The following is a 17,339-nucleotide window of genomic DNA, read 5'->3' as shown; positions in this document are numbered from 1 at the left end:
AAGGGTTTCTAGCTAAAGAGCTGGTAGATGACTAGAACACTTACTTGTGTACCATTTTTTGGAGCATGACATGAGTCCTTCCATTTATGCTTACGTTTTAATTTGAGAGTCCAAGCTCAGAATGTTGTACCTGATAGGAGCAGCAACTGGCATACTATTTTTGGTGGAGAAGGTTGCCTCTCAGGGGCTATCAATATCTACTCCATCGTTGCTAACCTTGAGTTTTGGGGTTCTAGTTAAGGAAGTTCTAATTAATTAGAGCATGAACTTGTGTACTGTTTATTAGAGATTGGTGCCTCCACAAAGGGTATCATCAGTCATTCCATTGCTGCTGACATTTAGATTTCAGGGTCCTAGTTTAGGACATTGTATCTGATAGGAGCAGCAACCTTTGTAACATTTTTGTGGATACTTTTTCCTCTCAAAGGGTATCAAAATCCACTCCATTGTTGCTATCCTTGAGATTTAGACAACTAGCTAGTGGGTTTTAATTAGAGCATTAACTTGTGTACCCTATGTTAAAGACTGATGCCTCCACAAAGGGTATCATGAGTCGTTCCATTGCTTCTGACATTAAGAAGCAATCTCAAGATGTGTGTCTCATAGGAGCAGCAACTAATGTACCATTTTTGAGAATACTGTTGCCTTTCAAAGGGCATCAAGTTTCATTCAGTTGTTGCTGACGTTAAGATTAAGGGTTTCTAGCTAAAGAGCTGGTAAATGACTAGAACACTTACTTGTGTACCATTTTTTGGAGCATGACATGAGTCCTTCCATTTGTGCTTACGTTTTAATTTGAGAGTCCAAGCTCAGAATGTTGTACCTGATAGGAGCAGCAACTGGCATATTATTTTTGGTGGAGAAGGTTGCCTCTCAGAGGCTATCAATATCTACTCCATCGTTGCTATCCTTGAGTTTTGGGGGTCTAGTTAAGGAGGTTCTAATTAATTAGAGCATGAACTTGTGTACTGTTTGTTAGAGATTGGTGCCTCCACAAAGGGTATCATAAGTTATTCCATTGCTTCCAACATTGAGATTTGATAGCGGTTTAGCAAATTAGGTTCTAATTGATAAATTAGAACTTGTATGTAGTTTATTAGAGACAAATGCCTCATCAAAAGGTGTCACGATTGATTCTATTGCTGCTAACCTTGCGATTTGAAGGTCTTACTTCAGGAGGATAAATCTGATATGAGTAGCAACTCTTGATTGTTTTGTTTTTTTTGTAAGACTATTGCCTCTCAAAGACCTTGAGATTTATTGGTGTAGCTATGTAGGGTCTAATTAATTAGAGAATTAACTAGCGTACCATATGTTTAAGTATGGTGCCTCTGACAAGGGTATCAACATTGTTTGCCAACCTTGAGATTCAGGAGTCTAGCTAACAATGTTCTAATTAATTAGAGGATTGACTCATGTACCATTTTTTGAAGACTGGTGCCTCTGCCAAAGGTATTAATATTGTATCTATTGTTACTGATCTGCAAATTTGGGGATTTTAGCTCAGGAGGTTCAGACTGAGTAGTAAATCAACTCTTGTGTCATTTATTAGAGACTTGTGCCTTACCAAAAGGTATCATGATCTACTCTATTGTTTCTGACCTTGAGAGATAGAAAGTCTAGCTAAATATGTTCTAAATGAGTAGATCAGCAAATTAGGTACCATTTATCCAAACCTTTGTTGCTATCCTTTATATTTCAGGGGCTAGCTAAGGAGGGTATAGTTGATTAGATCATTAAGTCATGTACCACTTGTTAACCTTGGCAGAGGCAAAAGTCTTTATCAACATTGTTTCTATTATCACTGATCTTCCAATTTGGGGATTCTAGCTCAGGAGGTTTAGTCTGAGTAAAGCAGCATATCGTGTGCCATTTATTAGAGACGAGTGCCTCTGCAAAGGGTATGCCGATCAACTCAATTGCTGCTGGCCTTGAGATTTCGGCATTCTAGCTACATAGGTTTTAAATGATTAGAGCAGCAACATCTGAACTAGTTTTTGGAAACTGATGCCTCCATGAAGGGTATCATCAGTCATTCCATTGCTGCTGACATTTAGATTTCAGGTTCCTAGTTAAGGACATTGTATCTGATAGGAGCAGCAACCTTTGTAACATTTTTGTGGATACTTTTTCCTCTGAAAGGGTATCAAAATCCACTCCATTGTAGCTATCCTTGAGATTTAGACAACTAGCTAGTGGTTTTAATTAGAGCATTAACTTGTGTACCCTATGTTAAAGACTGATGCCTCCACAAAGGGTATCATGAGTCGTTCCATTACTTCTGACATTAAGAAGCAATCTCAAGATGTGTTTCTCATTGGAGCAGCAACTAATGTACCATTTTTGAGAATACTGTTGCCTTTCAAAGGGCATCAAGTTTCATTCAGTTGTTGCTGATGTTAAGATTAAGGGTTTCTAGCTAAAGAGCTGGTAGATGACTAGAACACTTACTTGTGTACCATTTTTTGGAGCATGACATGAGTCCTTCCATTTATGCTTACGTTTTAATTTGAGAGTCCAAGCTCAGAATGTTGTACCTGATAGGAGCAGCAACTGGCATACTATTTTTGGTGGAGAAGGTTGCCTCTCAGGGGCTATCAATATCTACTCCATCGTTGCTAACCTTGAGTTTTGGGGTTCTAGTTAAGGAAGTTCTAATTAATTAGAGCATGAACTTGTGTACTGTTTATTAGAGATTGGTGCCTCCACAAAGGGTATCATCAGTCATTCCATTGCTGCTGACATTTAGATTTCAGGGTCCTAGTTTAGGACATTGTATCTGATAGGAGCAGCAACCTTTGTAACATTTTTGTGGATACTTTTTCCTCTCAAAGGGTATCAAAATCCACTCCATTGTTGCTATCCTTGAGATTTAGACAACTAGCTAGTGGGTTTTAATTAGAGCATTAACTTGTGTACCCTATGTTAAAGACTGATGCCTCCACAAAGGGTATCATGAGTCGTTCCATTGCTTCTGACATTAAGAAGCAATCTCAAGATGTGTGTCTCATAGGAGCAGCAACTAATGTACCATTTTTGAGAATACTGTTGCCTTTCAAAGGGCATCAAGTTTCATTCAGTTGTTGCTGACGTTAAGATTAAGGGTTTCTAGCTAAAGAGCTGGTAAATGACTAGAACACTTACTTGTGTACCATTTTTTGGAGCATGACATGAGTCCTTCCATTTATGCTTACGTTTTAATTTGAGAGTCCAAGCTCAGAATGTTGTACCTGATAGGAGCAGCAACTGGCATATTATTTTTGGTGGAGAAGGTTGCCTCTCAGAGGCTATCAATATCTACTCCATCGTTGCTATCCTTGAGTTTTGGGGGTCTAGTTAAGGAGGTTCTAATTAATTAGAGCATGAACTTGTGTACTGTTTGTTAGAGATTGGTGCCTCCACAAAGGGTATCATAAGTTATTCCATTGCTTCCAACATTGAGATTTGATAGCGGTTTAGCAAATTAGGTTCTAATTGATAAATTAGAACTTGTATGTAGTTTATTAGAGACAAATGCCTCATCAAAAGGTGTCACGATTGATTCTATTGCTGCTAACCTTGCGATTTGAAGGTCTTACTTCAGGAGGATAAATCTGATATGAGTAGCAACTCTTGATTGTTTTGTTTTTTTTGTAAGACTATTGCCTCTCAAAGACCTTGAGATTTATTGGTGTAGCTAAGTAGGGTCTAATTAATTAGAGCATTAACTAGCGTACCATATGTTTAAGTATGGTGCCTGTGACAAGGGTATCAACATTGTTTGCCAACCTTGAGATTCAGGAGTCTAGCTAACAATGTTCTAATTAATTAGAGGATTGACTCATGTACCATTTTTTGAAGACTGGTGCCTCTGCCAAAGGTATTAATATTGTATCTATTGTTACTGATCTGCAAATTTGGGGATTTTAGCTCAGGAGGTTCAGACTGAGTAGTAAATCAACTCTTGTGTCATTTATTAGAGACTTGTGCCTTACCAAAAGGTATCATGATCTACTCTATTGTTTCTGACCTTGAGAGATAGAAAGTCTAGCTAAATATGTTCTAAATGAGTAGATCAGCAAATTAGGTACCATTTATCCAAACCTTTGTTGCTATCCTTTATATTTCGGGGGCTAGCTAAGGAGGGTATAGTTGATTAGATCATTAAGTCATGTACCACTTGTTAACCTTGGCAGAGGCAAAAGTCTTTATCAACATTGTTTCTATTATCACTGATCTTCCAATTTGGGGATTCTAGCTCAGGAGGTTTAGTCTGAGTAAAGCAGCATATCGTGTGCCATTTATTAGAGACGAGTGCCTCTGCAAAGGGTATGCCGATCAACTCAATTGCTGCTGGCCTTGAGATTTCGGCATTCTAGCTACATAGGTTTTGAATGATTAGAGCAGCAACATCTGAACTAGTTTTTGGAAACTGATGCCTCCATGAAGGGTATCATCAGTCATTCCATTGCTGCTGACATTTAGATTTCAGGTTCCTAGTTAAGGACATTGTATCTGATAGGAGCAGCAACCTTTGTAACATTTTTGTGGATACTTTTTCCTCTCAAAGGGTATCAAAATCCACTCCATTGTTGCTATCCTTGAGATTTAGACAACTAGCTAGTGGTTTTAATTAGAGCATTAACTTGTGTACCCTATGTTAAAGACTGATGCCTCCACAAAGGGTATCATGAGTCGTTCCATTGCTTCTGACATTAAGAAGCAATCTCAAGATGTGTGTCTCATAGGAGCAGCAACTAATGTACCATTTTTGAGAATACTGTTGCCTTTCAAAGGGCATCAAGTTTCATTCAGTTGTTGCTGACGTTAAGATTAAGGGTTTCTAGCTAAAGAGCTGGTAAATGACTAGAACACTTACTTGTGTACCATTTTTTGGAGCATGACATGAGTCCTTCCATTTGTGCTTACGTTTTAATTTGAGAGTCCAAGCTCAGAATGTTGTACCTGATAGGAGCAGCAACTGGCATATTATTTTTGGTGGAGAAGGTTGCCTCTCAGAGGCTATCAATATCTACTCCATCGTTGCTATCCTTGAGTTTTGGGGGTCTAGTTAAGGAGGTTCTAATTAATTAGAGCATGAACTTGTGTACTGTTTGTTAGAGATTGGTGCCTCCACAAAGGGTATCATCAGTCATTCCATTGCTGCTGACATTTAGATTTCAGGGTCCTAGTTTAGGACATTGTATCTGATAGGAGCAGCAACCTTTGTAACATTTTTGTGGATACTTTTTCCTCTCAAAGGGTATCAAAATCCACTCCATTGTTGCTATCCTTGAGATTTAGACAACTAGCTAGTGGGTTTTAATTAGAGCATTAACTTGTGTACCCTATGTTAAAGACTGATGCCTCCACAAAGGGTATCATGAGTCGTTCCATTGCTTCTGACATTAAGAAGCAATCTCAAGATGTGTGTCTCATAGGAGCAGCAACTAATGTACCATTTTTGAGAATACTGTTGCCTTTCAAAGGGCATCAAGTTTCATTCAGTTGTTGCTGACGTTAAGATTAAGGGTTTCTAGCTAAAGAGCTGGTAAATGACTAGAACACTTACTTGTGTACCATTTTTTGGAGCATGACATGAGTCCTTCCATTTGTGCTTACGTTTTAATTTGAGAGTCCAAGCTCAGAATGTTGTACCTGATAGGAGCAGCAACTGGCATATTATTTTTGGTGGAGAAGGTTGCCTCTCAGAGGCTATCAATATCTACTCCATCGTTGCTATCCTTGAGTTTTGGGGGTCTAGTTAAGGAGGTTCTAATTAATTAGAGCATGAACTTGTGTACTGTTTGTTAGAGATTGGTGCCTCCACAAAGGGTATCATAAGTTATTCCATTGCTTCCAACATTGAGATTTGATAGCGGTTTAGCAAATTAGGTTCTAATTGATAAATTAGAACTTGTATGTAGTTTATTAGAGACAAATGCCTCATCAAAAGGTGTCACGATTGATTCTATTGCTGCTAACCTTGCGATTTGAAGGTCTTACTTCAGGAGGATAAATCTGATATGAGTAGCAACTCTTGATTGTTTTTTTTTTTTGTAAGACTATTGCCTCTCAAAGACCTTGAGATTTATTGGTGTAGCTAAGTAGGGTCTAATTAATTAGAGCATTAACTAACATACCATATGTTTAAGTATGGTGCCTCTGACAAGGGTATCAACATTGTTTGCCAACCTTGAGATTCAGGAGTCTAGCTAACAATGTTCTAATTAATTAGAGGATTGACTCATGTACCATTTTTTGAAGACTGGTGCCTCTGCCAAAGGTATTAATATTGTATCTATTGTTACTGATCTGCAAATTTGGGGATTTTAGCTCAGGAGGTTCAGACTGAGTAGTAAATCAACTCTTGTGTCATTTATTAGAGACTTGTGCCTTACCAAAAGGTATCATGATCTACTCTATTGTTTCTGACCTTGAGAGATAGAAAGTCTAGCTAAATATGTTCTAAATGAGTAGATCAGCAAATTAGGTACCATTTATCCAAACCTTTGTTGCTATCCTTTATATTTCGGGGGCTAGCTAAGGAGGGTATAGTTGATTAGATCATTAAGTCATGTACCACTTGTTAACCTTGGCAGAGGCAAAAGTCTTTATCAACATTGTTTCTATTATCACTGATCTTCCAATTTGGGGATTCTAGCTCAGGAGGTTTAGTCTGAGTAAAGCAGCATATCGTGTGCCATTTATTAGAGACGAGTGCCTCTGCAAAGGGTATGCCGATCAACTCAATTGCTGCTGGCCTTGAGATTTCGGCATTCTAGCTACATAGGTTTTAAATGATTAGAGCAGCAACATCTGAACTAGTTTTTGGAAACTGATGCCTCCATGAAGGGTATCATCAGTCATTCCATTGCTGCTGACATTTAGATTTCAGGGTCCTAGTTAAGGACATTGTATCTGATAGGAGCAGCAACCTTTGTAACATTTTTGTGGATACTTTTTCCTCTCAAAGGGTATCAAAATCCACTCCATTGTAGCTATCCTTGAGATTTAGACAACTAGCTAGTGGTTTTAATTAGAGCATTAACTTGTGTACCCTATGTTAAAGACTGATGCCTCCACAAAGGGTATCATGAGTCGTTCCATTACTTCTGACATTAAGAAGCAATCTCAAGATGTGTTTCTCATTGGAGCAGCAACTAATGTACCATTTTTGAGAATACTGTTGCCTTTCAAAGGGCATCAAGTTTCATTCAGTTGTTGCTGATGTTAAGATTAAGGGTTTCTAGCTAAAGAGCTGGTAGATGACTAGAACACTTACTTGTGTACCATTTTTTGGAGCATGACATGAGTCCTTCCATTTATGCTTACGTTTTAATTTGAGAGTCCAAGCTCAGAATGTTGTACCTGATAGGAGCAGCAACTGGCATACTATTTTTGGTGGAGAAGGTTGCCTCTCAGGGGCTATCAATATCTACTCCATCGTTGCTAACCTTGAGTTTTGGGGTTCTAGTTAAGGAAGTTCTAATTAATTAGAGCATGAACTAGTGTACTGTTTATTAGAGATTGGTGCCTCCACAAAGGGTATCATCAGTCATTCCATTGCTGCTGACATTTAGATTTCAGGGTCCTAGTTTAGGACATTGAATCTGATAGGAGCAGCAACCTTTGTAACATTTTTGTGGATACTTTTTCCTCTCAAAGGGTATCAAAATCCACTCCATTGTTGCTATCCTTGAGATTTAGACAACTAGCTAGTGGGTTTTAATTAGAGCATTAACTTGTGTACCCTATGTTAAAGACTGATGCCTCCACAAAGGGTATCATGAGTCGTTCCATTGCTTCTGACATTAAGAAGCAATCTCAAGATGTGTGTCTCATAGGAGCAGCAACTAATGTACCATTTTTGAGAATACTGTTGCCTTTCAAAGGGCATCAAGTTTCATTCAGTTGTTGCTGACGTTAAGATTAAGGGTTTCTAGCTAAAGAGCTGGTAAATGACTAGAACACTTACTTGTGTACCATTTTTTGGAGCATGACATGAGTCCTTCCATTTGTGCTTACGTTTTAATTTGAGAGTCCAAGCTCAGAATGTTGTACCTGATAGGAGCAGCAACTGGCATACTATTTTTGGTGGAGAAGGTTGCCTCTCAGAGGCTATCAATATCTACTCCATCGTTGCTATCCTTGAGTTTTGGGGGTCTAGTTAAGGAGGTTCTAATTAATTAGAGCATGAACTTGTGTACTGTTTGTTAGAGATTGGTGCCTCCACAAAGGGTATCATAAGTTATTCCATTGCTTCCAACATTGAGATTTGATAGCGGTTTAGCAAATTAGGTTCTAATTGATAAATTAGAACTTGTATGTAGTTTATTAGAGACAAATGCCTCATCAAAAGGTGTCACGATTGATTCTATTGCTGCTAACCTTGCGATTTGAAGGTCTTACTTCAGGAGGATAAATCTGATATGAGTAGCAACTCTTGATTGTTTTTTTTTTTTTAAGACTATTGCCTCTCAAAGACCTTGAGATTTATTGGTGTAGCTAAGTAGGGTCTAATTAATTAGAGCATTAACTAACATACCATATGTTTAAGTATGGTGCCTCTGACAAGGGTATCAACATTGTTTGCCAACCTTGAGATTCAGGAGTCTAGCTAACAATGTTCTAATTAATTAGAGGATTGACTCATGTACCATTTTTTGAAGACTGGTGCCTCTGCCAAAGGTATTAATATTGTATCTATTGTTACTGATCTGCAAATTTGGGGATTTTAGCTCAGGAGGTTCAGACTGAGTAGTAAATCAACTCTTGTGTCATTTATTAGAGACTTGTGCCTTACCAAAAGGTATCATGATCTACTCTATTGTTTCTGACCTTGAGAGATAGAAAGTCTAGCTAAATATGTTCTAAATGAGTAGATCAGCAAATTAGGTACCATTTATCCAAACCTTTGTTGCTATCCTTTATATTTCGGGGGCTAGCTAAGGAGGGTATAGTTGATTAGATCATTAAGTCATGTACCACTTGTTAACCTTGGCAGAGGCAAAAGTCTTTATCAACATTGTTTCTATTATCACTGATCTTCCAATTTGGGGATTCTAGCTCAGGAGGTTTAGTCTGAGTAAAGCAGCATATCGTGTGCCATTTATTAGAGACGAGTGCCTCTGCAAAGGGTATGCCGATCAACTCAATTGCTGCTGGCCTTGAGATTTCGGCATTCTAGCTACATAGGTTTTAAATGATTAGAGCAGCAACATCTGAACTAGTTTTTGGAAACTGATGCCTCCATGAAGGGTATCATCAGTCATTCCATTGCTGCTGACATTTAGATTTCAGGTTCCTAGTTAAGGACATTGTATCTGATAGGAGCAGCAACCTTTGTAACATTTTTGTGGATACTTTTTCCTCTCAAAGGGTATCAAAATCCACTCCATTGTAGCTATCCTTGAGATTTAGACAACTAGCTAGTGGTTTTAATTAGAGCATTAACTTGTGTACCCTATGTTAAAGACTGATGCCTCCACAAAGGGTATCATGAGTCGTTCCATTACTTCTGACATTAAGAAGCAATCTCAAGATGTGTTTCTCATTGGAGCAGCAACTAATGTACCATTTTTGAGAATACTGTTGCCTTTCAAAGGGCATCAAGTTTCATTCAGTTGTTGCTGATGTTAAGATTAAGGGTTTCTAGCTAAAGAGCTGGTAGATGGCTAGAACACTTACTTGTGTACCATTTTTTGGAGCATGACATGAGTCCTTCCATTTATGCTTACGTTTTAATTTGAGAGTCCAAGCTCAGAATGTTGTACCTGATAGGAGCAGCAACTGGCATACTATTTTTGGTGGAGAAGGTTGCCTCTCAGGGGCTATCAATATCTACTCCATCGTTGCTAACCTTGAGTTTTGGGGTTCTAGTTAAGGAAGTTCTAATTAATTAGAGCATGAACTTGTGTACTGTTTATTAGAGATTGGTGCCTCCACAAAGGGTATCATCAGTCATTCCATTGCTGCTGACATTTAGATTTCAGGGTCCTAGTTTAGGACATTGTATCTGATAGGAGCAGCAACCTTTGTAACATTTTTGTGGATACTTTTTCCTCTCAAAGGGTATCAAAATCCACTCCATTGTTGCTATCCTTGAGATTTAGACAACTAGCTAGTGGGTTTTAATTAGAGCATTAACTTGTGTACCCTATGTTAAAGACTGATGCCTCCACAAAGGGTATCATGAGTCGTTCCATTGCTTCTGACATTAAGAAGCAATCTCAAGATGTGTGTCTCATAGGAGCAGCAACTAATGTACCATTTTTGAGAATACTGTTGCCTTTCAAAGGGCATCAAGTTTCATTCAGTTGTTGCTGACGTTAAGATTAAGGGTTTCTAGCTAAAGAGCTGGTAAATGACTAGAACACTTACTTGTGTACCATTTTTTGGAGCATGACATGAGTCCTTCCATTTGTGCTTACGTTTTAATTTGAGAGTCCAAGCTCAGAATGTTGTACCTGATAGGAGCAGCAACTGGCATATTATTTTTGGTGGAGAAGGTTGCCTCTCAGAGGCTATCAATATCTACTCCATCGTTGCTATCCTTGAGTTTTGGGGGTCTAGTTAAGGAGGTTCTAATTAATTAGAGCATGAACTTGTGTACTGTTTGTTAGAGATTGGTGCCTCCACAAAGGGTATCATAAGTTATTCCATTGCTTCCAACATTGAGATTTGATAGCTGTAGCAAATTAGGTTCTAATTGATAAATTAGAATTTGTATGTAGTTTATTAGAGACAAATGCCTCATCAAAAGGTGTCACGATTGATTCTATTGCTGCTAACCTTGCGATTTGAAGGTCTTACTTCAGGAGGATAAATCTGATATGAGTAGCAACTCTTGATTGTTTTTTTTTTTTTTGTAAGACTATTGCCTCTCAAAGACCTTGAGATTTATTGGTGTAGCTAAGTAGGGTCTAATTAATTAGAGCATTAACTAGCGTACCATATGTTTAAGTATGGTGCCTCTGACAAGGGTATCAACATTGTTTGCCAACCTTGAGATTCAGGAGTCTAGCTAACAATGTTCTAATTAATTAGAGGATTGACTCATGTACCATTTTTTGAAGACTGGTGCCTCTGCCAAAGGTATTAATATTGTATCTATTGTTACTGATCTGCAAATTTGGGGATTTTAGCTCTGGAGGTTCAGACTGAGTAGTAAATCAACTCTTGTGTCATTTATTAGAGACTTGTGCCTTACCAAAAGGTATCATGATCTACTCTATTGTTTCTGACCTTGAGAGATAGAAAGTCTAGCTAAATATGTTCTAAATGAGTAGATCAGCAAATTAGGTACCATTTATCCAAACCTTTGTTGCTATCCTTTATATTTCAGGGGCTAGCTAAGGAGGGTATAGTTGATTAGATCATTAAGTCATGTACCACTTGTTAACCTTGGCAGAGGCAAAAGTCTTTATCAACATTGTTTCTATTATCACTGATCTTCCAATTTGGGGATTCTAGCTCAGTCTGAGTAAAGCAGCATATCGTGTGCCATTTATTAGAGACGAGTGCCTCTGCAAAGGGTATGCCGATAAACTCAATTGCTGCTGGCCTTGAGATTTCGGCATTCTAGCTACATAGGTTTTAAATGATTAGAGCAGCAACATCTGAACTAGTTTTTGGAAACTGATGCCTCCATGAAGGGTATCATCAGTCATTCCATTGCTGCTGACATTTAGATTTCAGGGTCCTAGTTAAGGACATTGTATCTGATAGGAGCAGCAACCTTTGTAACATTTTTGTGGATACTTTTTCCTCTCAAAGGGTATCAAAATCCACTCCATTGTAGCTATCCTTGAGATTTAGACAACTAGCTAGTGGTTTTAATTAGAGCATTAACTTGTGTACCCTATGTTAAAGACTGATGCCTCCACAAAGGGTATCATGAGTCGTTCCATTACTTCTGACATTAAGAAGCAATCTCAAGATGTGTTTCTCATTGGAGCAGCAACTAATGTACCATTTTTGAGAATACTGTTGCCTTTCAAAGGGCATCAAGTTTCATTCAGTTGTTGCTGATGTTAAGATTAAGGGTTTCTAGCTAAAGAGCTGGTAGATGACTAGAACACTTACTTGTGTACCATTTTTTGGAGCATGACATGAGTCCTTCCATTTATGCTTACGTTTTAATTTGAGAGTCCAAGCTCAGAATGTTGTACCTGATAGGAGCAGCAACTGGCATACTATTTTTGGTGGAGAAGGTTGCCTCTCAGGGGCTATCAATATCTACTCCATCGTTGCTAACCTTGAGTTTTGGGGTTCTAGTTAAGGAAGTTCTAATTAATTAGAGCATGAACTTGTGTACTGTTTATTAGAGATTGGTGCCTCCACAAAGGGTATCATCAGTCATTCCATTGCTGCTGACATTTAGATTTCAGGGTCCTAGTTTAGGACATTGTATCTGATAGGAGCAGCAACCTTTGTAACATTTTTGTGGATACTTTTTCCTCTCAAAGGGTATCAAAATCCACTCCATTGTTGCTATCCTTGAGATTTAGACAACTAGCTAGTGGGTTTTAATTAGAGCATTAACTTGTGTACCCTATGTTAAAGACTGATGCCTCCACAAAGGGTATCATGAGTCGTTCCATTGCTTCTGACATTAAGAAGCAATCTCAAGATGTGTGTCTCATAGGAGCAGCAACTAATGTACCATTTTTGAGAATACTGTTGCCTTTCAAAGGGCATCAAGTTTCATTCAGTTGTTGCTGACGTTAAGATTAAGGGTTTCTAGCTAAAGAGCTGGTAAATGACTAGAACACTTACTTGTGTACCATTTTTTGGAGCATGACATGAGTCCTTCCATTTGTGCTTACGTTTTAATTTGAGAGTCCAAGCTCAGAATGTTGTACCTGATAGGAGCAGCAACTGGCATATTATTTTTGGTGGAGAAGGTTGCCTCTCAGAGGCTATCAATATCTACTCCATCGTTGCTATCCTTGAGTTTTGGGGGTCTAGTTAAGGAGGTTCTAATTAATTAGAGCATGAACTTGTGTACTGTTTGTTAGAGATTGGTGCCTCCACAAAGGGTATCATAAGTTATTCCATTGCTTCCAACATTGAGATTTGATAGCGGTTTAGCAAATTAGGTTCTAATTGATAAATTAGAACTTGTATGTAGTTTATTAGAGACAAATGCCTCATCAAAAGGTGTCACGATTGATTCTATTGCTGCTAACCTTGCGATTTGAAGGTCTTACTTCAGGAGGATAAATCTGATATGAGTAGCAACTCTTGATTGTTTTTTTTTTTTAAGACTATTGCCTCTCAAAGACCTTGAGATTTATTGGTGTAGCTAAGTAGGGTCTAATTAATTAGAGCATTAACTAACATACCATATGTTTAAGTATGGTGCCTCTGACAAGGGTATCAACATTGTTTGCCAACCTTGAGATTCAGGAGTCTAGCTAACAATGTTCTAATTAATTAGAGGATTGACTCATGTACCATTTTTTGAAGACTGGTGCCTCTGCCAAAGGTATTAATATTGTATCTATTGTTACTGATCTGCAAATTTGGGGATTTTAGCTCAGGAGGTTCAGACTGAGTAGTAAATCAACTCTTGTGTCATTTATTAGAGACTTGTGCCTTACCAAAAGGTATCATGATCTACTCTATTGTTTCTGACCTTGAGAGATAGAAAGTCTAGCTAAATATGTTCTAAATGAGTAGATCAGCAAATTAGGTACCATTTATCCAAACCTTTGTTGCTATCCTTTATATTTCGGGGGCTAGCTAAGGAGGGTATAGTTGATTAGATCATTAAGTCATGTACCACTTGTTAACCTTGGCAGAGGCAAAAGTCTTTATCAACATTGTTTCTATTATCACTGATCTTCCAATTTGGGGATTCTAGCTCAGGAGGTTTAGTCTGAGTAAAGCAGCATATCGTGTGCCATTTATTAGAGACGAGTGCCTCTGCAAAGGGTATGCCGATCAACTCAATTGCTGCTGGCCTTGAGATTTCGGCATTCTAGCTACATAGGTTTTAAATGATTAGAGCAGCAACATCTGAACTAGTTTTTGGAAACTGATGCCTCCATGAAGGGTATCATCAGTCATTCCATTGCTGCTGACATTTAGATTTCAGGTTCCTAGTTAAGGACATTGTATCTGATAGGAGCAGCAACCTTTGTAACATTTTTGTGGATACTTTTTCCTCTCAAAGGGTATCAAAATCCACTCCATTGTAGCTATCCTTGAGATTTAGACAACTAGCTAGTGGTTTTAATTAGAGCATTAACTTGTGTACCCTATGTTAAAGACTGATGCCTCCACAAAGGGTATCATGAGTCGTTCCATTACTTCTGACATTAAGAAGCAATCTCAAGATGTGTTTCTCATTGGAGCAGCAACTAATGTACCATTTTTGAGAATACTGTTGCCTTTCAAAGGGCATCAAGTTTCATTCAGTTGTTGCTGATGTTAAGATTAAGGGTTTCTAGCTAAAGAGCTGGTAGATGACTAGAACACTTACTTGTGTACCATTTTTTGGAGCATGACATGAGTCCTTCCATTTATGCTTACGTTTTAATTTGAGAGTCCAAGCTCAGAATGTTGTACCTGATAGGAGCAGCAACTGGCATACTATTTTTGGTGGAGAAGGTTGCCTCTCAGGGGCTATCAATATCTACTCCATCGTTGCTAACCTTGAGTTTTGGGGTTCTAGTTAAGGAAGTTCTAAATAATTAGAGCATGAACTTGTGTACTGTTTATTAGAGATTGGTGCCTCCACAAAGGGTATCATCAGTCATTCCATTGCTGCTGACATTTAGATTTCAGGGTCCTAGTTTAGGACATTGTACCTGATAGGAGCAGCAACCTTTGTAACATTTTTGTGGATACTTTTTCCTCTCAAAGGGTATCAAAATCCACTCCATTGTTGCTATCCTTGAGATTTAGACAACTAGCTAGTGGGTTTTAATTAGAGCATTAACTTGTGTACCCTATGTTAAAGACTGATGCCTCCACAAAGGGTATCATGAGTCGTTCCATTGCTTCTGACATTAAGAAGCAATCTCAAGATGTGTGTCTCATAGGAGCAGCAACTAATGTACCATTTTTGAGAATACTGTTGCCTTTCAAAGGGCATCAAGTTTCATTCAGTTGTTGCTGACGTTAAGATTAAGGGTTTCTAGCTAAAGAGCTGGTAAATGACTAGAACACTTACTTGTGTACCATTTTTTGGAGCATGACATGAGTCCTTCCATTTGTGCTTACGTTTTAATTTGAGAGTCCAAGCTCAGAATGTTGTACCTGATAGGAGCAGCAACTGGCATATTATTTTTGGTGGAGAAGGTTGCCTCTCAGAGGCTATCAATATCTACTCCATCGTTGCTATCCTTGAGTTTTGGGGGTCTAGTTAAGGAGGTTCTAATTAATTAGAGCATGAACTTGTGTACTGTTTGTTAGAGATTGGTGCCTCCACAAAGGGTATCATAAGTTATTCCATTGCTCCCAACATTGAGATTTGATAGCTGTAGCAAATTAGGTTCTAATTGATAAATTAGAACTTGTATGTAGTTTATTAGAGACAAATGCCTCATCAAAAGGTGTCATGATTGATTCCATTGCTGCTAACCTTGCGATTTGAAGGTCTTACTTCAGAAGGATAAATCTGATATGAGTAGCAACTCTTGATTGTTTTTTTTTGTAAGACTATTGCCGCTTTAAGACCTTGAGATTTATTGGTGTAGCTAAGTAGGGTCTATTTAATTAGAGCATTAACTAACGTACCATATGTTTAAGTATGGTGCCTCTGATAAGGGTATCAACATTGTTTGCTAACCTTGAGATTCAGGAGTCTAGCTAACAATGTTCTAATTAATTAGAGGATTGACTCATGTACCATTTTTTAAAGACTAGTGCCTCTGCCAAACATCCTTTCTATTTATGCTTACCTTGCAATTTGAGGGTTCTAGCTCAAGGACGTTGTAGCTGATTAGATTAACATGTACCATTTGTGACTCTGCAAAAGATCAATTCCATGGTTGCTGACCTTGTGAGTTGGTGGTTATGTCACAAGGTTGTAAATGATTATAACAGCAACATGTGTAGACAAATCTTTTGCAAAGGGTCTCAACATTTCTTCCATTATTGTTTCTTTTGGTGGGGTTGCAGATGGGAATAAGGGAACATAAACTTGCCAAATAATTCCATTCTGTTAAAACATAGATTGTAAGTTCCTGCGGGAACAGGCCCCTTTATTTCTCTTGTAGCTGTATGTCAATTGCTGTATTGTACTTGTCATTATCTGTAAAATTTTCAGCGCTGCCGAATCTAAAGTATAATAATAATAATAATTTGAAAGAAACACACTGTTAAAGGTAATTTTAATTGAAGAACAATTAAGGGCATTTTACATTTTCCTACTTAAGCCCAGAGGGAAGGGCAGTCCTTTTTGCCATGGTTCCCCAGAGGTTTCCTCCATAATGGGGGTTTTTCCTCTCCTGAGTGCTGAAGGATGACTCTTTGTGAGTCCAGATGTAGCCCTTATTTTGGCCATATTTCTCACTGTCATGTTGTCTCTTAACTTCCTAATGTTCTTATCCGGAAACTTATTCTGTTTAATTTTTCTAAATAAATGTGAAGTTTCTAAATCTATATTGTCTAATGTTGGTTTTATTCGTCTCATTTACTCAATTTGTTTACATTAAAAAGGGAGGTTATTTTGTGTATTGATATTTTGGAATCAGGTGATTTTGATCATTATGGGATTTAATTTATAGGATACAAAAATAATCAAGATAGTGTTTGAGAAAAACACAAATAAAACAGTTTTTGAGAAGACAAAAAGTAGAAGAGGTATGAGCAAAGTTTAGAAAAGGACATTGCCGTGCTGTATGCTTACCTGAGAAAGACAGCAGTCCTCTGGCTGTTGTAGAACTACAAAGCTCATAATCTCAGATGACCATATGCATGCTTCTCTTCCTTAAAGATACTGACTGAACTCAAGGAAATCATAGTCCCATGACAGCTGCAGAGCCACTATTTTTCTATTTGCCATGTGCCACTTCTCACATTGTTTATTTCAGTTAACAATGAGTTATTAACCATAGTTATTAAACAGTAAAAACATCAATCATGTTCTATGTTATCGCACAAAAAGTGTGCCCAAAACCCTATATTGATGGTATAGAACCCACTGCAGGAGACTGTCTCGTTACCAAGGCAGTCTGTAGGAACCAATTAGCAACCACCTATGTCATACAATCACTGTGATTGGCCGATAAATGTATACTGCATGGCACACTGTTTGTCTCTCTGCCTCCATATTCTGTCTTTTCTGAACACTATTTAGTGATACATTGAGTTCCACTGAGAATACAGGGAACCTGATTACTGAT

This window comes from Spea bombifrons, chromosome 5 (genome assembly GCF_027358695.1).
Source record: "Spea bombifrons isolate aSpeBom1 chromosome 5, aSpeBom1.2.pri, whole genome shotgun sequence".
Taxonomy (NCBI): domain Eukaryota; kingdom Metazoa; phylum Chordata; class Amphibia; order Anura; family Pelobatidae; genus Spea; species Spea bombifrons.
The sequence above is the reverse complement of the archived record's forward strand: the minus strand, read 5'-3'. Positions refer to the sequence as shown.